This window comes from Mobula hypostoma, chromosome 8 (genome assembly GCF_963921235.1).
Source record: "Mobula hypostoma chromosome 8, sMobHyp1.1, whole genome shotgun sequence".
Taxonomy (NCBI): Eukaryota; Metazoa; Chordata; class Chondrichthyes; order Myliobatiformes; family Myliobatidae; genus Mobula; species Mobula hypostoma.
Genome location: NC_086104.1, coordinates 40,054,345 through 40,080,374, shown reverse-complemented (window position 1 = coordinate 40,080,374; position 26,030 = coordinate 40,054,345). Strand labels below are relative to the sequence as shown.

Genomic DNA, 26,030 nt, shown 5'->3' with positions numbered 1-26,030 from the left:
TTGGCCCGTAGACTGGAGAACATTCTACCCTCAATTATTTCTGAAGACCAAACCGGTTTTGTCAAAAACTGCCTCCCCTTTTTTAACATACGCTGTCTATTAAATATTTTATATTCACCTTCAGTTGGGATCCCTGAATGTGTCATCTCCTTAGATGCAGAGAAAATGTTCGACCATGTGGAATGGAATTACCTCTTCGCTGTTTTAGAAAAATTTGATTTTGGACCAAGTTTTATCACGTGGATTAAACTGTTATATTTGCGTTCCACCGCCTCTGTTTTGACCAACTCTCAGCAATCCCAACCTTTCAACCTCAAACGTGGAACCCGCCAAAGGTGCCCTTTAAGCTCTTCACTTTTCGATCTGGCCATTGTGTTCCGCAGTTGTGCGGATCTGACGGGGATTTGGAGGGTGGGAGTTGAACACAAAGTCTCCCTTTATGCTGACGATCTTTTACTTTTTAATATCAAACCCAATCACCTCCTTACCCACCCCCCCGTGTTCTCACTCCTCACTCCAAAACAAATTTAGCCAGTTTTCAGGATGCAAACTTAATTTACACAAGAGCAAACTTTTTCCAATAAATGGAGAAGCACAAGCATCAGAGTTCCATATCCTCCCTTTTAAGGTAGTGAATAATCAATTTACTTACCTTGGAGTCACAGTAGCAAGGAAACATAAGCATCTTTTTGGAGAACATTTCATTAATTTGTTAAATCTTACAAAACACAGCCTAGCACAGTGGTCACCCCTGTCCATGTCCCTGATGGACTGAATTAATGTTGTCAAAATGAACATCCTTCCCAAATTCTTATACCTTTTTCAATCCATACCAACTTTCATTCCTAAAGCCTTCTTTGACTCGCTAAACTCAGTCATATCATCCTACTTATGGAAGGGCAAGCGTCCCCGACTGGATGAAGTCCATCTTCAAAAATCTGAAAGTGTTGGGGTCATGGCTTTGCCCAATTTCCGCTTATATTACCAGGCAGGAAACATACGCTGTCTTATCTTTTGTCTCATTTTTATAACCAATCTGACTGCCCAATATGGGTGGCAATGGAGCTGAACTCTATTAAGAATTTCGCCATCTCCGCACTTCTTGGATCCGCACTCCCTTTTCTTACGCCTAAACCAATTGTTAATCCTGTTATCAGGCACACCCTAAGAATATGGGCTCAGTTCAGAAAGCCCAGTGGTCTCCATGGCTTCTCTCTTTCAAGTCCTATTCCATATAATTATCTCTTCCAGCCTTCTATATATGATCCAACATTTCAAGACTGGTACAGAAAGAGCATCAGGTGCTTTAAAGATCTTTTTATAGACAACAGCTATGCATCATTTGAACAACTGGCTGCAAAGTTTAACCTACCCAACACTCATTTCTTCAGATATTTGCAATTTAGACATATTATCAGCCCTTTGATAGCAAACCTCCCTGAGGGACCTGACACAATCGTCATTGATATGTTTCTCTGCATGAATCCTTTGCACAAAGGTCTAATATCTACTATTTGCAACAAGCTAGCGGTCCTGAGGCAAGCCCCCCTTGACAAAATTAAAACTGCCTGGGGGCAAGATTTAAATTTCTCACTGTCAGACGATGTATGGGATTCAGTTCTTAAGTTAGTTAACTCAACCTCTTTATGTGCCCGCCACTGCTTGTTATAGTTCAAGGTTGTACGCAGAGCCCATATGTCTAAAACTAAATTATCTTGCATTTACCCAGATGTTAATCCCTGCTGTGACAAATGCGAAAGGGGCGAGGCTTCCCTTATTCACATGTACTGGACATGCCCTAGCTTGGAAAAATACTGGAAAGATGTTTTCCAAACTCTATCCCAAACATAATTATAATTTGGAACCTAACCCTTTGATTGCTCTTTCGGTGCCTCCGGAGAGGGGAACAGACACCTATGTCCAACCAAACGTCGCACACTGTCCTTTGCCTCTTTTTTGGCCAGGCGTGCAGTCTTGCTCAGGCGGAGGGATGCTGCCCCGCCCACCCACGCTCAGTGGCTCAGGGACTGCATGTCCAGTCTAAACCTTGAGAAGATCCACTATTCAATTCTCAACTCAGACATAAAGTTCCAAAGAGTGTGGGGACCCTTTCTTGAATATTTTCAGAATTGTCAGCCAAACTAAAGGTCCATCCTTTCTTCCTTTCCTCTGCACATAAATCCCTGACTTCCAGCGCTTCCCGGTAAAATTCTACAGACCCAGACTTGTAAACATACAACAGTCTATATATTAGGAAAATACACCTTCTCTATACCAATGCAGCTCTGTGGGGACAAAGGTTCTGTTAAACCCTTTTTCCTAATGCAATGATGGCTTGGAGATGGGGATTGGGAGGGGTGGGTTGGGGTAGGGAAGGCAACCAATGCATGATTGTACTGTGGGTGCATCTCTTTCATAGATGTGAATTGTACATTTGATACATTTGTTATGAACTGCACAAACCTCCTTTATACTATGTTCTCTTTATTTAAAAAAAACAATAAAAATATTTGAATTAATGGTACTTGCAGATAGTGTGGTTCAAATATAAGCGCATGCAAGGATAGTCCTGCATTGTAGGTACATGTGAAGCAATTAAAATCAATTTGTCTTTGGTGTGGCATATGGTACAGTCTGGTAATGACAGATGGCAAAAGCCACAATACAGAAGTTAGAATCTGAAGATGAATAACAATGCAGGAATGGTTAGAAAGGCAATGCAAGATCTGGTATATAATATGTATATTATAAGGTGGATTTGATAGCTGTCAGCATTCAGGAAAGAGAGCACATCTGGGATTACACTGAGTGCACATGCTGACTGGCGTGAATGAACAAGTGTGTGTGTCAAATATTATGAAATGTCAAAAATTTCAGTTGTTTTTAATTATTTTTCATTGTTGTCAAGAGCAAAGCTTTACTATCTTGGGAATTCCAAATGGTTTTGATATATAAAAAAAATAATTGACCTTGATCTTTCGGGAACTACAGTAACTGGGGGCCCCTGGAAGGAACATTGAAAAGGTTATAAGGACAAGGACTCACGTGAGACTATTCCATTTTCTAGTTATTAATTTTCATTAGGTTTCCCCTTTCCTTAACTGGAAACTTTTGTAGAAAATTCATGCTAACTGTTTTACTGGCATGTTCTGTTTTGCCACTGAATGTTAATCTGTCAGAATCTGGGAAGGAAAATTAAAGGACCACTGTTTTATTCAAAAGTGCATTGCTGTTTAAATCAGAACACAAACTAAATAATAATAAAACAAAAAATCAGATATACAAAATAAAAGACCAACAAATTCAAGACAATAAATGCAGAAATGCCATCAGAAACAAGAAACAATTCACGCATTACAGGAACCTGCAGCAGTTTAACTCAATCTATTTACTTACACAGGCACAACATGAAATAATGGAATTTTTTCTGAAAATATAAACATAAACGGTGGACTAGATAACTGCAGAACATTAAACATAAAGAAAGGTGCAATAGAGCTAACAGAACATAAAACAGAGCAACAAGGTACAATACAAATGATGGCTGAATATGAAATATTTAAGTATCTGGGCCACAGCAAGCAAACAAAATAAGTCTTACTGCAATAAAGAGAAAATTTGACAGAATTTACTTAAGAAAATCTGCCAAACAGAGCTCAATAGTAAAAATATATCAAAGACAATAAACACTTTTACTATACCCATATTAATATATTCTTTTGGCATAATATCTTGGCCCAAAACTGATCTGGAAAATTTGCAAAGAAAAATAACAAATTTTAGAAAATTTACTCAACAGTCAGAAAAATCTTCTAAAGATATATTTTCATCTACGAAAATAGGTTTCAGCACTCCACACGAACATATTCAATACTGATAAGAAATACATACCACTAAACTTAAATGAAAGCCAACTCAGAAAAATGAAGAAATTATCACTTTAGAGGAGAAAGTTAACAAGTGGAAGAGCAGGACTCCCCCCCCCCCCCATGAAAGACATCTCCATGAACTGAACGCCTGCTCAGAGTTGGAGACCTCTTCCCAAAAACAGAAGAATTCCTTTTGGCAATACTGGACTGGGTGGTTATCTAAAATACATAATAAAAGACCAACAATTTCAAGACAATAAATGCAGAAAATGCCAAGAGAAACCAGAAACAATCCAACATATTACTAGATTCCACAGCAGTTTAACTCAATCTGATTACTTACACAGGCACAATCAAGTGGAAATCGTCATTTATCAAAATCTTGCTTTAAAATACAAACACATAAAAGAAACCGTATCTTATTATAAATACAAGCTTGATTTAGTTTTACAGTCAGAGTCCTACAACTTATATTATGACTGGTCTGCTATAACAGATAGGACAATCCATAATATCCATCTGAATATAAAATACAGGATATACAAGCAAGATTAACTTACTTAATAGATATAGCCATTCCAAACACACATAACGTGAATATCAATACGTGAAAGACATCAGAAATATACTGAATTAAAAGAGGAAATTGAAAGACTATGGAACATGGACAGGGCATATGTTGTACCAATAGTAATATCTACAACTGGTATCATCCCAAAGTCACTACACAATAGCATTAAACAATCAGGCCCTCTCAGCAATATTTATGTAACTCTCCAGAAAGCCAAAACACTAAACACCACTAGAATAGTCTGAAAGTTCCTTGCAATTGAGAAATGAGTGTGCCTGGCTATGCCTGTACCTCAGGTTTTATCAGCTTGAGCTGAGAAAAAGTAAAAAAAAAAGTTTTAAAAAATTGTTATACATTGCATTGTACTGCTGCTGCAAAACGACAAATTTCACGACATATGCCAATGACATTAAACTTAATTCCGATTCTGATTCTGTTGATCTGACATTTACACATTCTACGATCTTGGGCGATTGTGATTGGACCAATTTGCTGGCAGACAGGATGGACTCACCACGAAGTGGTTGGGTCGCCTGGCCTGTTACAGGTTGGAGCCTCTCTCTAATCAAGATCTCTGAAGACTGAGGGATTCTCCACCGATTCAGATGCCTCTTGGGAAGCTCATCATTCCTTCCACTGCGGTCTGATTTCTCCACTCAGCTGTACTGCTGGCAGCTGCTGAGTTCCACAGGGGAAAAGATCTGCAGAGGAACAGAAAAATATTGGAACATTTCACCACAGATGGAGCAACTGGTAAGTAAGGTGGTTAAATAGGCCCATAAAAATTAAAGATTAACTTCATTTGTCCCATGTACATCAAAGCATTGAAACATACAGTGAAATGTGTCATTTGCATCAATGAGCAATACAGTCTGAGGATGTGCTGGGTGCAGCCGGAATGTGTCGTCATGTTTCCCGCACCAGTTTAGCATGGCCACAACTCACTAATCCTACTCCGTACGTCTTTGGAATGGGGGAAACTGGAGCACTCAGAGGAAACCACATGGTCACAGAGAGAACGTACAAACTCTTTGTAGACAGTGGTGGGAACTCAACCCTGATCATTGGTGCTTAAATCGTTACACCAACCGCTACACTCCAGTGCCATCTACAACAACCAGAGATACAAGACAGAGAGGCTGTACACAAACTGTACGACATTCTTGTTGGACTAACAGAAATCAGTGTGTACAACATAATGACCAAGAAAGTGAATGCCACCTCACTGATGGTAGCAATGAGAAGGGACCCTTAATGATGGATGCCACCTTTCTGAGGCATTGTCCCTGAAGATGTCCTGGATTCCGGGAAGGTCAGTGAGCTGACTGAGTTTACAACTTCCTGCTGCTTACAGAGGTGAGTACAGTGGTGAAGGACGTAGACAGAGAAGAGGGGGGAAGCTCTACACTTCAGCAGCTGGGTCAAGATCAGGAGAATGTAGAACGGACAGTCTTGACATGAAGCGTTGTCTGTTTATACTCTCTCCATAACGGTTTCTCGTCAGCAGAGGGTGCAAGAACATGAGAATGTAGAATGAAGGTTCTCTGTTTATTCCCCTGCATAGAGGCTGCCTGACTTGCTGAGTTCCTCCAGCGTTTTGTGTGTTTTTGTAGACTGTAGGTGTTTGATAAGTAAACTAAGAGTGATGAAAGGAATTAAATGTTTACACTTAAAATAGATAAGGCCTGTTGGAATCAGCAGCCCTCCGTTGGATGGAGGTGAACATGGATGTTGCATCCGAGGTGGCAACATGATAGGCAAGCCCGGGCAGTACAAAATGGAGAGCAAGCTGTTGACCGTGCAGCAGGCTCCCTCTCTCCACACAGCTGATGAATCCAAAGGAACAGCAGGGACTGATATAGTTTGCCACTAGTTGCCGGAGTTGCCAATCAGCTTTGAATTCAACATAGGACTGTCTTAGCAACTCCAGCTCTGGATCTTTCCTGAAGTCTGGTTATCTGGAGACCGGCAGCAGAACAAACTATCTTTCACCACTGCTTGAGGACAGTTTGCTGTTCCGGGGGGCTGGTGTAGACACAATGTGTTTAAATGCCTCCCTCTGGGCTGCAGATATTGCTGATCTTCATAATCTGGTGTTGAGACTTGGCTGATGCCCAAGTGACATAGATAGATAGATAGACAGATATACTTTATTGATCCCGAGGGAAATTGGGTTTCGTTACAGCCACACCAACCAAGAATAGAGCATAAATATAGCAATACAAAAACCACAAACAATCAAACAACAAAATGCAAACTATGCCAGACATAGCAGACATATCTGCTCCTTGGATCTTCCTGCTTACCGGCGTTGCCAAAGGGAATGTTGGGACCCAATGAATTTGAACCTACAACTCAGCAGCTCCACAATGGGCTGCTTGGTCTCCTCTTGGACTCCAGACTTTTCTTTTCAGTGGGACTCCATCATGGTCACAACTACATTTCCTGAACGGCATCTTCCATATCGATGTGTAACACTGGAATGGATGCACCTCCAGACTATGGAAGAGAATACATCCTGTCGAAGCCCCGAGAGAGGAAGAGCTGATGTTTTGTTTGTGTATCTCTGTAAACAGTCCTATCATTGTCTGCTTGTAAACCAGTGGATTTACACCTGCCCTTTCTTCTCTAAGAGGAACAAATCTGCTGGAAGCTGTGGCATCTGGGTGAGTACAGGGAAATGGAGGCCTTCACAGCATAAACCAGTGACGGGGCTGTGAGTGCACAATCCATATTACAAGGCCGAGACAACAGATCCCGACTGCAATGCTCCTGAGGTTGGTCACTCTGTGTCCCATCCACATCTCGGTCTAACTCGACAGCCGCTGCAATTCTCCTCCATGGGTCAACTGAGCCAAGAAGATGGTGTGAAACCACCTCTCTCACCTCAGGACCATTTCCATCCTGTCCATCCTGAGGCCTGCAGGTTCACCCTTCCAGCTCCAAATTCTAATGCTCAGACGTTGATTTGTTTCTAAATTTAAAAGGTGGTATTTTGTGTTATTGTGTGTAGATGGGTGTTAGTCATCGTGACAAGTCTGATTGTTTCTTTGATTATCGGTCCTCCCTCAGATTGGACCCTCATGTCCAGTCCCCGTGACCCCACTTTGGCAACAGGAATCGACCCTGCTTCAGTTCCAGGCTCAGCTCGGCATTGCTCGGAGTTACTGCACTGGGGAGGGCCCAGTCCATGCGGTCGAATCTGGCCAATGGCGCCTGGAGGACCCACTCTGGCACTGAGGCAAACAGAGTCTCAGAGGATCCCCCAGTTGTTCCACCCGATCGTGCAGAGTGGGGGTGGCAGATTAAGGCCACACACCAACCAGGTGACACACCCAGGGAGGGTATATAGGCCCCAGTGGCACCATCCTATGAGTGGCAGGGGCTCACAGCACAGCTCGAACTCCCTCCACCCTTGTAATCATGCGCTTTGAGCTGGATAGCCGGCCTCATCCCTGTCCCTGGGGATTCCACCTCAACCTTCCATCCTTGCTGGTTCACCAGGAGGAAGCTGCCTTCGGAAGCCCAGTGGGAGCCTGAGTCCGTCGCAACCTCCTGTCCTTTCAGTTGATGTACTGAACACAAGGATGATTTGAGTCTGGAACTGAGGGTCTGGAAATCCCTCCATTTGTCCTCCCAATGTGCAGCAGGGCAACACACACAACACACACACACAACACACACACACACACACACAGGAATCCTGAGTTCAGACCACTCACTGTCACTGGTACACAGCTGGTGAGAACATTGCGGGAGTGGTGAGAGAAAAAACTTGTTTTCTGCATTTGAAAGACTACATCGAGGAGAAGAGATATTGCACTTTGGTGATCAACACAACCTGCGAACAACATCGATGACCACAAAAGAATCAATGAAAGACTTCACCATGTGGACATTCAACCAATGTGCAAAAGATGACAAACTTTGCAAATGGAAAAAGAAAAAAACAATACTAATAAATAAATAATAAATACAGATGCATCCCTCTTACGAAATGAAATGAAATGAAATATCTTTATTGACATTGCATAGTACAACTTGTCATGCACCAAAACAGCAAAAATGAGTTTGCAACTCGCATACTCAATGCTATAAAACAACAAATAAAATAAATAAACAATAAATAAAAACAAGTAACCAGCCAGTACAAGCGATGTCCAGAAGTACAAAAGCACAATTCAGGTGCATGACAACCATAAAACCAGTATAAATAGCAATATAACAAATTTATGGATGATGCTTGATCAATTGGTTCAGAGCAATTATAGCTCTGGGGGAAAAGCTATTTTTCAGTCTGGAAGTGCGGGCATAGAAAATCTTATAACGTTTGCCAGATGGAAGAAGTTCAAACAGATGCATATACAAACTTGGCTCACCAGCTGGCTCTGATAACAGCCACAGGAATCAGCAGTGTCAGGGCCACCTTTTATAAACAATATACGTTTAGGGTCTGTATGATTTGGGGTTCACCCAAACAGGAACCTCGATTTGAGTGGATGATATGTAAATGCCGCCCATTCAGAATTGTTGGTTGGCCAGAAATAACAGATCGTATATCGCATAAAATCATAAAGGGAGTATACAAATTTCAGCTTTATCAAACAGTTAACAGGAAAAAGCAAAGAAAAAGAAAATAAGAGGGCCCATTACAGTTAAACCAGTCCAATGTGCACGAGATTGTTGGATCTCTTGCTAGTGTCAGGGTACTGGACCCATAGTCTGTACACAACATTCTGAACTTCCCTTGAAGTCCAACTCAAACAAGCTGGCTGTCTCTCTCAGGAGTATGGCCCTTCCTCCTTGGAGTCATTCATCTGCACAAAGCACTTTGTGCAATGGTGACTCTCCTTCCAACGGCATTCTATGGCATCTTCCCTTCTGCCCTGCTCCACTGCTCCGGTCAAAAGCCCCCGAACTAGACTACCGTCCTTCAGAAAACTCTTCCCCACAATCCTTATTGGCTGTTTCACAGTCCTAGCTTTATGTTTTGAAGTTGGAAAACCGAACAATCCCCTCTGGTTTCCCTCCTCCTTCCCTTTCTCCCATAGTCCACTCTCCTCTCCTATCAGATTCCTTCTTCTTCAGCCCTTTACCTCTTCCACCTATCACCTCCCAGCTTTTTGCTTCATCCCCTCAGCTGGCTTCACCTTTCACCTGCCAGCTTGTACTCCTTCCCCTCTCCTCACCTTCTTATTTTGGCTTCTTTCCCCTTCCTTTCATTGCCTTAGGGATGTGATGTTAAGGTTCTATAAGGCACTCATGAAACCACATCTGGAGTATTGTGTGCAATTTTGGGCGGCTTATTTTAGAAAGGATATACTGACATTGGAGAGGGTTCAGAGAAGATTCTGGAGAATGATTCCAGGAATGAAAGGGTTACTGTATGAGGAAGGTCTGGCAGCTCTTGGGCTGTATTCCCTGGAATTCAGGAGAATGAGGGGGGATCTCATAGAAACATTTCAAATGTTAAGAGGCCTGAACAGATTAGATATGGCAAAGTTATTTCCTATGGTAGGGGATTCTAGGACAAGAGGGCATGACTTCAGGATTGAAGGACATCCTTTTAGAACTGAGATGCGGAGAAATTACTTTAGTCAGAAGGTGGTAAATCTGTGGAACTTGTTGCCACAAGAGGCTGTGGAGGCCAAGTCACTGGGTGCATTTAGGGCAGAGATAGGTTCTTGATTAGCCAGGGCATCAAAGGGTATGGGGTGAAAGCAGGGGAGTGGGGATGACCGGAAGAATTGGATCCGCCTATGATTGACTGGCGGAGTAGATTTGATGGGCTGAATGGCCTACTTCTGCTCCTATATCTTATGGTCTTGTGGTCCTGTGGAAATATTGACTGTTTGTTCATTTGCATCGATGCTGCCTGTCCTGCTGAGTTCCTCCAGCATTGAGTGTGTTACCCAGAGCCTGCATTCCAGATTGGATCAGAAAGGTGGATGACATGAATGGACATCGAAACATTGGGGTCAAAGATTTGGAAGTGACCTTACGAAATGTACCCTTCTGAGGGGGATTCACTGCATGGACGTAAGACCAATACAGTTTGAGAATGTGCTGGGGGTGGGGGGGGGTGCGGGTGGCAGCCTGTAAGTGTCCCCAAGATTCTGGCACCAACATAGCATGTCCACAACTTAGTAACCCTAGCACGTACATCTTTAGAATGTGGGAGGAAACTGGAGCACTGGTAGGAACCCCACGTGGTCACAGAGAGAGCAAACTCCTTACAGACAGCAGTGGGAATTTGAACCCAGATCGCTGGCACTGTAAAGCATTACACCAGTGTTTCACAATCTTTTATAGCCTAACGCCCACCTACAGCGCTTTCATACCTGCCAATGGCCCCCTAACACACCTTCATACTTGCCAACACCCCTCTTAGAAACAATATGCTTTCCAGCACCCCCATAGTGTAAAAACATGTCTACCATATGCTAACATGAGAAAAATGATTCTGCTTTAAATTTTTATTTGTCTTTAAACCTAGGTTGCACAGTACCTGTGTGGTGTACAGCAGCTTCGAAATCAATGTGATCCTTGAGCTTGATGGTTTTTAGGAAGAGTTGAAATATCTGGTTCAAGTTGTGACAGCAAAAATCTTAAGTTCCCTCGCGTTAACAATGTCCAAGCAGTTTCTGTTTTGTGTGAATATGTGGTTCACTGCATTGAAGCCTCTTTCAACAAGGTAGGAGGATGGAAATGCAATGAAGAGGAGTATGGCTCTTCTCCAAGGACCAGAAAACTTCGTATGACAGTTGTAGCCACATACCACAAGGGATAATAAGGGAAACTGTGAGAATATTCTTCTCCCAATGCTTTGTTTAACCCTAATGCTTATATATTTCCAATTTTCTGATAAAAGTGGACATTGCACTTTTTGCCTGGATTAAACTGAAATTCTCATACTGCCGGTTCATATTTAGAATGTATATTTTGTCATACAGATCGTGTAGGCATGCCACATCTCCATGTAGAAGTCAAATCTTGTTTCCCAATCTCTTGTCAACTTTGAGCAAAAATTCAACCACAGTGTCAAAAACATCAAAGAAATGTTTTAAGCAGCAGCCTTTTGGCAGCCAATGTACATGTGAAGAAGCAAGTGTTCAAACTCTTCATCGTTATCTTGGCATAACTGGTGAAGTATTGTGTATTTAATGGATGAGCTTTAATTTTGTTGATAGCAGATATTACAAGTATCATGCTTGAAAAAATGCTGAGGTTTTTGGCTGTGAGATGATGATGAGTTACATCAATTACTTTGGATTGCAAACAGACTTGGAATTTCTTTCTTTATGAATGCCATGAAACCAACATGGCATCCTGACATATATGGTGCTTCATCTGTTGCACAAGAAATCATGTTCCTAATTTTTATCCTCAATATACATTTTGAACTCATTGTAGACTGATTCTCAGTTGATATTTATTTTTAACTTTTTACAAAAGGGAATCTCTTCGTATTCTTCTAAACTCCAAGGAGTTTGAGAGGAGACCTCAGAAACATTTTGAATGTTGAAAGGCATGGACAGAGTGGATGTGGCAAAGTTGTTTCCCAAGATGGGGGAGTCTAGTACGAGAGGGCATGACTTAAAGATTGAAGGGCGCCCATTCAGAACAGAAATGCGAAGAAATTTTTTTAGCCAGAGGGTGGTGAATCTATGGAATTTGTTGCCACAGGCAGCAGTGGAGGCCAAGTCATTGGGTGTATTTAAGGCAGAGATTGATAGGTATCTGAGTAGCCAGGGCATCAAAGGTTATGGTGAGAAGGCGGGGGAGTGGGACTAAATGGGAGAATGGATCAGCTCATGATAAAATGTCGGAGCAGAATCGATGGGCCGAATGGCCGACTTCTGCTCCTTTGTCTTATGGTCTTTTCCATTTTTGATAAACAGTACATATGCCATTAGCAATGTCTTGTTGTTTCACACAGTTGACTCATCCAGTTGTATCTCAAATTCTGTTTTTTGGAGCTCTGTGCATAGTTGATACTCAATATCTTCACTAATTTCATCAATATGATGAGTTAAAAGTTATTACTCAGAGGAATTGATTTTAAATTCCTGGTATCCTTTTTGAGAACAGTGGTGAGCTCTTCTGATACATCAGGCATTATTAATCTTTCACCTATTGTATGAGATTTTCCACACTTTGCTATTATTTTGGAAATATTATAAGAAGCAATAAGACCACGATCAAGGTTAATTTTAGCTTTTTTGGCAAATGACTTGAGTTTGCAATGCTTTTCAAATGCTTCTTTCATCTTCTGGAACTGACTAATACCATAAATAACCTTTTCAGGTTGTCCTTTACGGAAGCGTTCCTGCAATCTTGATGGTTTCATGACTTCATTAGACAGTACAGTATTACAAATAAGACATATGGGCATTGCTGATCTGAGGGGAACAGAATAAAACCATCTCCAGGTAAGTAAACAACAGGAATTCTGCAGATGCTGGAAATTCAAGCAACTTTGATGTATGTTCCAGGTAAGTAACATTGTATTGGCGCACTTTCTGCCATTTCTGTTTCTTAGCGGGATTAGAATTCAAGGCTTCATTACCTTAACCCTCAGAAGTCGCACCATATATATTTATCCATCATTAAGGGGGAAAAATTAAAATAAAAAATTAATACTACCTGGGAATGCCTATCAGATGTTGACGGTAGCAGTGACTTGACACAGAGAGAATGATGGTAGCAGCACGCAAAGGAACGGTTAGGCGAAAATGAAGACGATCACAGCAGTGAAAATTACGTTGACAAGAATTCAGAGTGGAATCTGAATGTTAGTCAGGATAGAACTGGTGTTCAGCAAACTTCACTTATACTCTTCCAGCTAGTGTGATTAACCAATCATGTAAGATCTCACAATCCCCAAAGGTGGTTCTTGAAGCACATATGAAACTGAGGTCACTTTGAACACCTCAAGAGGAATCATGGCAGTCGGCAGGTTCACTGCTTGGCTCTATTTCACCGTCTTGTTCTGGCCAGCACAGCATCATTGTGCGACCTGTTTTGTAAATGGCACAGTAGTGTAGTGGTTAGTGTAATGGGTACACTAACCGTTACACTATCATGCCATTTACAAAAACAAGAAATACAAGACGGAGAGGCTATACTAGAACTGTACAATGCTCTGGTAGGACTAACAGAGAGCAGCATTTATGACGTGATGTCCAAGAAAGTGAGTGCTCTAGAATGGGTTCTGAAAATGTTTGGAGGCTGTTACTGGGACTAGAAAGTTAAAATCATGAAAACACCATCGAGGATCGAGGAGATCTTCAGGAGGTAGTGCCTCAAGAAGCTAGCATCCATTATTAAGGACCCTATATATATATATATATATATATAGAGAGAGAGAGAGAGAGAGAGAGAGAACCTCAGTCTTTTGCGCAGTATTGTAGTGATTTTATGTTATGCTCTGTACAGCTGTCGCAAAAAGAAATCATGACTTATGTGATTGATGATATGCCTAATTCTGATATGGTCTTGATTGTGAACTGAGAAATGGGAAGGGGTCACAGAAAGGGGAATCATGTTGGGAAAATGGGAAGGGAGAGGGGAGGGAGTGGGAAGAACCAGAGAGACATTCTGTATCGATCAATAAACCAATTGTTTGGAATCACATGCCAATGATAATAAATCTGATTCTGATGAAATTATCCAGGCAGCAGATATTGTGTGTGGAAGAGGATTTTTGTTTTCTTGTTTTTTACCCCCTCAGTTGCACTTTTTCTTCTCTGAGGTGAACTCTATGCTGAACATGCCTACTACCCGGTCAAGAGGTCTGAACTCCCAGTGAGAAAACTACCAGTTTACAGAGATCAAAGGGGAATGGTGGAAATGGCTGTGAGAATATGCAGTGTCTGTGGAGAGAGTTAGTATTGAGGTAAACAACATGACAGTGGAACTGGCAAGTTCTGATACAGGCTGAGGAAATGAGTCATTGTTGAATGCAATATTGATCACCACCACGGTACCTACTGGAGGTGCTGCCATGAGATCCCACCCCCCCCACTTCCACCCCTCAACCCCCCCCCCCACCATCCAGGCAATGCCATTTTCACCTTCCCACAGCGAGAGGTCTAATCCAAAAATGACTACCTTCGAAGTTCAAAGTAAATTCATTATCAAAATACATATGTGTCACCATATACAACTCTGAGATTCATTTTCTTGCAGGCATTTTCAATAAATCCAATAACCGTAATGGAATCAATGAACAATCGCGCCAACAGGGCAGACAACCAGTGTGCAAAGGACAAGAAACTGTACAAATACAAAAGAAAGAAAAAAAGTAATATTAATAATAATAATAAAAATAATCAATTTGATGCGCCAAAATGTCACCACTCCCAGCATAGAATTATCAACAAACATAGAGATAATGAACTTTCGGTCTAATATCTGGTCAGACAGGGTGACGCACAATCAAGAAGCAAGCTGGATTAGGAAGGAAAGAGAATGCACTCACACAACTGAAGAAATGTAAATACCTGAAGTTACAATGGAAACGCTGAAAGCGGTAATAAAAAATACCAACAACTGGAAAAGTACTGTCAGAGATAATATTCATAATTATCGGTATAAAGCCTTACATGCCTTCATCCGTACCTGTTTGGTTCTGTCCAACACTCATGTTTAATAGAAGTTTTCAATGTATATAAACTGCACCCAAACCTTGTGAAATTCCTTCAACATCGGTTGAAGCATTGGTGTACTATAATCAGCATTTCTATTAACAACCAAAAAGGAACAACCACTTTTGTCAAAATAAACCAAGGCATTTTTCAGGGTGACTCTCTAAGCCCACTGTGTTTTGTCTAGCTTTAAATGTGCTCTCTAATTTGCTGAATTGGATGAAAATAGGGTATCAAATCAGAAACAACCAAACAAATTATACGTTGACCCACCTTCTATATGTGGATGATTTGGAATTATACACACCTTCATCAGTAAAAGTAAACAGTTAATTCAAATAGTAGAACTATTTTTGAAAGATATAAACACGAACTTTGGACTAGATAAGATCAGAACATTAAACATACCCAAAGGTGCAATAGAGTTAGTAGAACACATAAACAGAGCAGCAGGATACAATACAACCGATGGATGAATATGAAATGTTTAAGTATCTGGGATATTAACAAGCAAAGAAAATAAATCATACTGCAATAAAGGGAAATCTTTTGACAGAATTTACTTCAAGACTTAAGAAAATCTGCCAAACAGAGCTCAATAGTAAAAATATTAACAAAGGCAATAAAGACCTTTACTATACCCATATTAACATATTCTTTTGGCATAATATCTTGTTCTGAAACTGATCTGGATAATTTACAAAGGAAAATAAGAACGGAAATGACATATTTTTGAAAATATTATTCATATTCCAACACATTTAGATTGACATTACCTAGGACAGAAGGAAGAAGAGGAATAACAGACATGAAAATTTTACACAACAGTGTGATAAAACTTCTAAGGATATATTTTCATCAACAAGAACAGGATTCAGCACTCCACATGAGCATATGCACTTCTAATAAGAGGTACACGCTACCAAACTTAAATGAAAGCACAGCCCTGAAAAATGATAAAATTATCACCATGGAAGAAAATGTTAACCAGTGGAAGAGGATGACTCTCCATGAACGACGTCCCTGCAATCTGAGTAGACTAGATGTCAACAAGGAAGCATTGAACGCCTGGCTCAGAGTTGGAAACCTCTTCCTTATGATAATTCAGGACCAGGTGGTTAACACAAAAGTTTATCAAAAATACAAAATAAAAGACCAACAAATTCAAGATGATAAATGCAGAAAATGCCAAGAGAAACCAGAAACAATCCAACACATTCCAGGATCCTGTAGCAGTTTAACTGAATCTGAGTACTTACTCAGACACAATCAAGTGGCAAACATCATTCACCAAAATCTTGCTTTAAAATACATAACAACACATAAAAATCAACATACATTTTGAGAAATAACTTGAGAAATCTGTCACGGATATGGATTTGTTTTTGCTCATAGGGTAATACAAAAAGTGGAGAAAACTACTTCAAAAAAAAAGAATGTTGGTAGAACTCAGGGGGGCGAGCAGCATATGTGGAGGGTAAAGGTGAGAGTCAACATCTCAAGTTGAGATCTACATTAGGATTGAGAGGGTACAGAAAAGATTAGATCATAAGACATTGGAGCAGATTTCAGCCAATTGACATATTGTGTATGATCAGCCATTTCACATGGGTGATTTATTTTCCCTCAGTCTGATTCTCCTGACTTCTCCCCATGACATTTAATGTACCTTACTAATTAAGAACCTATCAACCTCTGCTTTACATATACACAATGTCTTGGCCTCCACAGGTTTCTGTGGCAGTGAAGTTCACAGATTCACCACCGTCCATAGAGTCCAAAGAGGTTAGGGGGTGGGATAGAGGGGCAAATGTGATAGGTGGAATCAGATGGGGAGTTGATGATGGACAGGTGGAACCAGGAAGGGGAGGGGTTGTGACGGAGTTTGGTAGGTGGTAGGTGGGACCAGTGATGAGGGGAAGTTGGGTATTTGGAATCAGGCAGGAGAGGGAGTGGGGTATATAGAGATGGACAAGGGGGCTGAGGCAGAGTTCTTCAGGAAGAGAATCTTCTCAGCATGAATCAATGCCACAAGGAATATTGATATGCTAAAATGAACTTTATACTTGTATGAGCACTGTTCTTTAATATTCTCAACCCCTCCCCACACACACATACAAATGAATGTGCACAAATACTTGTAATTTCTTCCACATCTCCTGTGCACTCCACCCTTTCTTTACCAATTACTGCTTCACTCCACCATTCATCAATCTGCAGTCTCCTCCCACCAAGTAAGAGATCAAGGAATGCAAATGACACAAAGCTAGGTGGCAGTGTGAAATGTTATGAGAATGCAGGGTGACTTGAACAGGCTGGGTGGGAGGGCAGATGCATGGCAGATGCAGTTTAATGTGGATAAGTGTGAGGTTATCCACTTTGGTGGTAAGAACAGGAAGGCAGATTATTATCTAAATGGAGTCAAGTTAGGAAAAGGGGAAGCACAACGAGATCTAGGTGTTCTTGTTCTTGTTCTTGTTCCTGAGACGTCATCCTTAATATCAGCTCCAACGTATTCCCAACCCCTGCAGGCATATACTTGGTAATTTCTTTTCTTCTGCCTCTCTCCCTTCTTGAAGAGTGGAGTGATATTTACTATTTTCCAGTCTTCTGGAACCATTCCAGAATCTAACGATTCTTGAAAGATTGTTACAAACGCCTCCACAATTTCTTCAGTCACCTCTTTCAGCATCCTGAGGTGTGCACCATCTGGTCCCAATACACTGATATAGAATATGCGGAGAAGTATCTTGTCCAATTTCCTGAAGGGCACAACTTAATCTGGAACTGTTTGCCAGTGCAACCTTCCTCTCAGTTGCTCAATTTATTTCTCAGTTACGCATAAGAAACGGGCACTATGAATTCCAGGTTTTAAACTGGTAAATTATCACATGTACAGAGGTAAGGAGAAAAATGTCATTTTGAAAGACACCCTTGCAGATCATTTCATCACATCAGTGCATTGAGGTAGTATGAGGAAAAGATGACAACAGAATGCCAAAAAAAAAGTTACAGTTACAGAGAAAAAGCAGTGCGATGGACAATAATGTGCAAGACTTTAAGGAGATAGATTATGAGGTAAAGAGTCCATTTTATAATACCGGGGGACTGTACAGTAGTCGTCTAATAGTGGCTAGAAACAGTCTTTGAGGCTGGTGGTATGTGATTTCGGGTTTCTGCCCGATGGGAGTGTGGGGAAAGAGGATGTCTGGAGTGAGTGGGGTCTTTGATTATGCTGGGTGCAGTGAGAAGTGCGGTGTCCATGGCGGGGAGGCTAGTTTCCATGAGTGCTGAGCTGAGTCCACAGCTCACTACAATTTCTTGTGGTCTCTGGCAAAGCAGTTGCCGGACCAAGCTGCGATGAATTGCAATACTATCCAAAATATATTTTGTCTCTGGAATATCCAGGAGAAACAAATGATATTGAATTTGTGCTATCAAGTGTTAATGGTCAATGACTTCTCATCAAATCTGTTTGAAAGTGTGGACTGAAGATGACCATTTTAGTCCTTCTATTCTCCAGAGAAGTAGGAAATAGGAAAGATAATGGAGAGGAAGGAAAGTGGCAAGGGACTAAGTGCGATGATCATTGCTTACTGCTTAAAACAGAAGTTGGCTAGCTCAGTCATGAACACTATTGTTTGCATTCAGTTGCTCAGACAGATTCTCACTGGCGATCCAACTAATTTAATGAGGGGTTGTCCAACTAACATACGATCTCAGTGCACTGATGCGATGAAATGATCTATAAGAGTGTCTTTCACTTTACCTCTATACTAATTTACCAGTTTAAAACCTGGAATTCATAGTGCCCATTTCTTATGCATAACTGAGAAATAAATTGACAACTGGATCGAGTAATCTCACAAGCCCACCTTGCAGATTTTGCAGTTAGAGCAGTATTTTGCTTTGTGGAAGCTTGGGCAATGTCAAATCCTTCAGCTGAGCATCAGGGCCATACAAGCACAAAAAAAAGCTTTTGTTTATGGCTCCAGAATGGGATTCTTTACAAGGCAATGGAGAATCCCAGGAGCTTCTCATCCAGTTCACAAACAAAGAAGGCAAAGTACCTGAGCAAGAACTATTTCAAGTAGTCTTCAAAATGGAAGCCTGTCTTTAAGTTAAAGAAAAAAACATATTTTAACAAACAGCCATTCCAAAAATAACGTAATCCAATATCGAGAAGAAACATAGAGGAATCAATCAGCTTTATGACCTGATCAGATATTGAATATCAAATCATCAGTAAAAGCAGACAGTGGGAGCAAAGGTACTCAAACAGCAGCATTCCATTTCTCAATCCTTACTAAGTAAAGTTAAATCTTTTAAAAATGAATTATGTTTGGAGCAGATTCTTTTTCTGGCCATATAAACTTTTATAGCTCCAATCTCAATGTATAATATTGTGATTTTGGGGATACTCTGGCTTTAACCTTTGAACTACCTCATAGATCCTATCGAAACCTCACTCCCTTGTCTCAGTAGTGTTTTGTTTTGACACCACTTTATGTCTTTAGCACAGGATTAGTGAGCTGTGGGGGATGGTGGAAGTTTCTGTTAGTACAAAAATGAATTAAAGGGGGTTCAGCGAATAAATGAGACCTTTCAGAGAATGTCTGTCTAAAGATACAGGAATAAATTATTTTTGGTGCACTTCTTGTGTCTCTTTCTGCGGTGACCCAGGGAAACTGTTTTAGAATAGAAAATTCTCCAGTTTTGAATGCCCATGTGTTTTAGCTCACTGTTATTTTTAAATTAGCTGTGGGATAAATTAGACGGTTAAGAATAAAACAAAACCATCTGATGTTGAGGCAGGAAACAGATGTGGTTTGTGCTGTGAAAGAATAGTATCAGTTCCCGTGCTTTTACAAAGCCACATTTTGAATTCCATTTCACTGGTCACCAGCAGAATTTATGAGCTGTATTAACTTTTCTTCCACCACTTAATGGCTTAAGAACATAGCTTTCAAGCTTTGAACTCTTCTAAGAGCATCCAAAGAAAATACATGAAAAACGAGAAGGTATAAGAGTATTGATTCTTATATTTTAAGGTGTGAGGAACTGAGGTGTCTGTGAAGGTCAGACAATCAGTGTCACAGTTAACTGTACCTTGGATACACAAGAATTCTACAGAGAAGCAGTTAGGAGTGGCAAAGGCAATAATGTGCACACAGAAAACGTGGAAACACATTAAAATTACTGAAGAATATTGAAAAGATGAAATATTAAAGCTGTAAGAGCTTGTTGTTACCAGGAAAGCAACTGCAATACTAGAGAGAATATTGTAATAAAGTAATGGTTCAAAAAATATAACAGTAATAGTAATCCATGGCATTTGAGAAATGTATGTCAGAAGGGCTGCAAAATATGGAAAGTAGTTCCCTGAATCTCAGGGTTGTATCTTTCATTCATAATTTGATAATAAATATACTTTGAATCTTTGAATAGACTACAATGGGACAATCAAATCAATTTGGATTTGTTTGACAGAAATCATGATTTTTTTTGTGATTAAAAACAATTATGCATGTTTTCAAACTCTATAAGTTAAATTACAGTAAATATTTTCGTTCTGGGGCCCATGCCATTCCTCATACTTCGTCAGTTCACCCGTCCACCAGTCGTCAGTTCACCCGTCCACCAGAAACAACATCCACAGCTGCTTCAGACACTGCTAACGCAGATGGGGTGTTCTGTAGTTCACAGTCAGAATCAATTTTAAGTTTAACAAGCTCATCAATATAATGAATATATCTTATTTTTAAAAAAAAGAAACTGTTCCAACTCAGTTCAAAGGACTAAAAAGTTGACATGTTAAACTTCAAACTGCAATCACATAGAAAACTTGAAGCTGGAAAACACAATGATTCTCTGATGTTTCACATGAGTGTATATCATTGTTCACCAGTCGTATGGCTGAAAGAGCATATGCACAGAATGATCATTTGTATTGTAGTTTGAATTGAGATAACATCTTCAATGCTTTGCAAACACATGAAGCACCAGGCCTGCATTTTAGTCTTGCATGCCAAAAATCAATGAGCACAATAATCTAGAAGTTAATGTTTCAGGTCAATGACCTTTCATCCAAACTGGTCAATGCTGAATGAAATTCCGCTATTTTCTGTTTTTATTTAGTAAAAATATAGTCTTTAATGTGAGCACTTATAAAGTGTTTCAGGATGTTAACATCATTATGTTGTAACATATTGTACCATTAAAAAAAGAATGGAACAAAATGGGATGTTTCATCCATAAAAATGTTTCTATATTAAATACCATAATTTAACTTCTAATGAGTATTGTTACTAATGGAAACACTCTAGTACTCCTAGAAGCTTATCTGGAAGTTCTGGGGAACTGTGGACATACTTTCAGGAAACATAGGGAAGGCTTGACTCAAACGCAAAGCAGCGGAGATAATTTAGCAATGCGTGACAACTTTAATTAGAAACTGCAAAATAACAAGCCATGAGAGGCTGCAAAATAAGAGAGAACAAATATTTAACATGACGAGTCAAGGAGGTTAGGCGTGAATCCATCCACTGGTGAACTGTGTACACTTGACCTCTTTCCACCATCCTTGGCTCTGCAGATGCAGGCTCAGGCGGGTTCCGTGGTCCATGGGTACCAGGCAGCACTCGTGGAAGGTAGGTGTGATCCTGAGGGACAGTGGCAGCTGGAAACAGGAAATGACTGGATTGATCTGATGGGTAATCTTAAAGAGACCGATGAACTGGGGCAAGAGCTTAGGGGAGTTGGTATGTAGGGGCAGATCTCGGGTGGACAACTAGAGATGGTCTCCAGACTGGAGTAGTCTGGCTGGGTGCCCAAGGTGGTTAGCATGGCGGCAGTGGGCACGGTTGACAGCTAGGATGGCCCTCTGTGCCCTCTTCCAAGCATCCCAGCATCAGCGACCCAGGGCCCTTGTGGATGGGACCGGCACCATTGGTTCCTCCATAGGTAACAACGAGATTGATAGCCAGGAAACACTGTAAAGGGTGGGATACCTCTGGCAGAGGAAGCGTGTAGATTGTGGGACAGCTCGATCAGAGCAGATTCTTCTTCCGTCTGGAAAGGTTAGAGACTTCACAGTAGGTTCGCCACTTGTGGATTGACTCTTTCTGACTGACCATTCTTCTGCAGATGATAGGCAGAGGACAAGCTCACTGAGGTGCGAAGGAAGGAGCAGAAGGCTCTCCAGGAGCGGAAGACAAATTGAGGAGCCTAGTTTGATGCAATGCCCAGCAGGGAAATGTGGAGGCAAACTACATGTTGGAAACCAGGCCTGCCATCTCAGCAGCTGATGGAAATTTGGGCAGGGCAATAAGGTGGGCCACCTTGGAGAATTGGTCCTGCACTGCCATAATCACCATGGTCCCATCAGAAGTTGGCAAACTCGAGACAAAACCCATGCCGACGTAAGACCATGGGCCTTGGGAGACAAGTAGGGGTCGTAGGAGCCCAGAGGGCCACTAGTTGGAGGAATTGAGCTGGGAACATTGAGGGAAAGCAGCACCAGGGGGCCACCAGAACTAGCATCACAGAAAATACAAAGTCTATTGTGACCGGAGAGGAGTGAGCCCACTGGTGTGCCTCAGAGTGCATGGCTACCAGCACATACACTGGACTGTCAGGTGTGTTGGCCAGAGCAGGCTCGTGCTGTAGGGCCTGGCAGATCTGGTTCTCAAGATCCCAGATGATTGGGGCGAGGATCTACAAGGATGGAATGATGGAGTAAGGATCAAACCCCATTTCATCTGGATCGAATTGTTGTGAGAGGGTGTTTTCTTGGAGTTGAGTTGGTAGGAGATGGTGAAGTTGAATTGCTTGAAGAAGAGGGCCCAGTGAGCCTGATGTGGGTTGCAATGGCGGGTATGTTGTATGGTTAGGAGGTTCTGGTGGACAGTCCAGATCAGGAAGTGCCCAGTATTTCCCATCAGTCAATGTCTCCATTCCTCCAAGGCCAAATTAATGGTGAGTAGCTTCCTGTTTATAACAGCACTGTAGAGAGATGAACTTTCACAAGAAGAAGGCACAAGAATGTGTCTTTCCTAGAAGAGGATGGCCCTGGTACCTCTACCACAAAAGGTCTGGAGGGTTCGGATGGTGAAGAATAGGAATGGAGGTGAAGCATCTCTTGAGCTTCTTGAAAGCGTGTCGCGGCAGCAGCCCAGATTATCTGTGAGGTAGGTGATTTGGTGAGGGAGGTGAGAGGAGCAACAATGAAATGGTGGTAGTAGTTGGAAAAGCCTAAAAATATTGTAGCCATTTGAGAGAACGCTGTCGGGGCTATTCAGCAATGGTGCACATTACCTCTGAGTTCATGGTTACGCCTTGGGGTGAAAGAATGTAGCCAGGAAGGAAATGACTGGGGTCTGGTACTGCCATTTTCTAGCTTGCAGTACAGCTAGTTTTCGAGGAGATGCTGAGGGCTGAACAGACAGGACAAATGTGGCCTTGGGAGACTTTGGATGTTGTTGTGGTAGGTGAACACATACCTGTGTAGTGAGAGTGAGTGTGAGTGTGAATGTGAGAGTGAGAGTGAGAGTGAGAGTGAGAGTGAGAGAGAGTGAGAGTGAGAGTGAGAGAGAGAGAGAGGGAGAGGGAGAGGGAGAGAGAGAGAGAACAGATCAATACATTGTGCTAAGTTGGGGGGGGTGGGTCGTTGTTCTTACAGAAATAAATCCACACATTACACTACCTCCCCCTTTAGATTAATGCAACATAAAGCTGTATATGTACAAAACATTCAATTTCCTTTTCATAAACCCATATTCCAAATAAACATGCTTTCACAATGATAATCTATAACCAACTTCACAGCTTTAAAGATTCAGTCTTTTGGGAGGTGCTCTGTTTCTTTCAGTATAGTGCCTCTGGACCTGTGGAGAAGCATCAGGTTTGGCAGGTGCCTTGTCTAAGACAACGTTCTTGCTTTCTGGTGCCACGTAGCTGTCAGTGACATGATCATCACTGAGAGGTAAGTCCAGTGGCTGTAATGTGTCTGTTACGTTGGATGCAATTGACTCAGATGTGTTCTTTGGTAGAGCATCCAGTATCTGGTCCACATGATGTCTCCACGTCTGATCTCCAACATCCACTTTGTACATCAGTGTACCAGTTCTTGTAGTTATCCTACCAGGTGCTCACTTGCCTTCTCAGTGAATTGGCCCTTGTGGGTAGGTGAGTGGTAGAATTTACAGAGTGTTGATGAGAATGTGGGAGGATTAAAATGTGACTAATATCTAATTAGTGCAAATGGTCAGTACAGCCTCGATTGGTCAAAGGGTCTGTTTCTGTGCTACTTATTTGTCTGACTCTACCAGATGCCCAGTTGTTTATGGTCTCGATGGTATTCTGGTTTTCAGCAATTTTTTATCCTTTTATTAAAATAAAATTATTTAGTACAAAGGGCAACTTGGAAATTCCATTTGATTAAATCTCTGGAACATTTATTGAAGGCCAGTATTGTTTAAATATAAACAGACATTAAAATCTCTTGTAAAATTGCCTTTTTAAATGCTGAAGGGTGGCAGATGTGAGTCAAACCTGATGATTAAATTTACTCCCTGCAGCTGAAAATGAAACAACCTTGTTTTGTATTCCAGTTCACCATTGGGTGACTATTACCAGAGAGCATGTTGTGGAAATGCTGTGGTCCTGCATTTGTTCCCATTGAACTATGACCCCATTCACCTACAGCAATTGACTTTCCTGAATAGTACAAGAATAGAAAGTGAGACATCTGTGTATTTTAACCCCTGCAGCTTCTGCTGACTTATAAACTGCCGGTGACAGCAACATTGACCTAAGCAGCAAAGGCCAACCAAAATGTTTTCATTTAGATGAATTTACTAAATGTAAATGCAAGGAATTTTTGACGCTCTAGCAGTTACTGCAGTAACAGCAATTTGTAAAGTGTTAGCAACACAAATGAAAAATTAATGTTACTTATGATATTTTTAGATTAAAAATATGTTTAAAACCTGATGGCATGAATACTGATTTCTCCTCTGGGTAAAAGTTTTTTTTCATTCCACATCCCCTCTTCTTCTCTTCCCCACTCAGGCCTCTTACCTCTTCTCACCTGCCTATTAACTCTTCCCGGGTCCCCTCCTCCTTCCCTTTCTCCTTTGGATCACTTACCTCTCCTATCAGATTCCTTCCTCTCCAGTCTTTTATCTTTCCACCTGGCTTCACCTGTCTCCTTCAAAAAAATGCTGGAGCTGATCTCTGATTCCACCACTCACAAAAACAGCCAAGCTGCTGATATCTGCGCCACTCCCACCCACCCAAAAAGCTGGCAGTGCTTTCCGATTTCCTCTCTTTCCAAGTCACCACTCACAGATGATACTACAAATCTGATTATCAGATCCTGATGATCCCATCATCCAAAATGTTAGGCCTTGAAGTACCTCCAGCCACAGCAAATGTCAGACCTGAAATGGGGCACTGATTCTACTGAAGGCAATAATAATTTCTGAAGATGTGCAAACCCTAATTTCCGTGACATTCAGCAAGCTCACATTCCAAATGTGAGCACCAGTCCTGCATTGGTGGTGTTCACACTGAGGCCAGAAAGCCTCCTCAGTGCATTTGGAACTTACTGCTGTTTCATGCAAATTCTGAGCTTGCTGGCACTTAGGTTGACAAATGCCAATAGTTGCATACAGAATGTCGAGGAAAAAACACAGCTGAATCCAAGCCAACTTACCTGCAATGTGGCCATGCCACGTCCTAAACCCAATTTATCAGGTCATCTTAAAGCCCTGGTCTCAGATTTAGAAGGGATAGTTTTTGTGTGCGTTAAAACATTTAAATTTAATGAACAGAAAAAGATGTAAGCTATTTAATATTTACTTAGATCTCCTCATAGCCACTCCTCTCTGTTGAAATGACTGAACTTACTGTTTCTTTACCCAGTCTAAATTGGTTGCA

At 41.3% G+C, this 26,030-nt stretch overlaps 1 long non-coding RNA gene across 1 annotated transcript in view; it reads right to left on the bottom strand.

The window, feature by feature from the left end:
• Positions 1-4,892: 4,892 nt before the first annotated feature.
• The window catches only part of LOC134350096 (uncharacterized), a 43,386-nt gene continuing 22,248 nt past the window's right edge, over positions 4,893-26,030 (bottom strand). The window contains exon 3 of the long non-coding RNA XR_010018810.1: positions 4,893-5,141. This is a non-coding gene — a long non-coding RNA (uncharacterized LOC134350096). The remainder of the gene's footprint in view (positions 5,142-26,030) is intronic.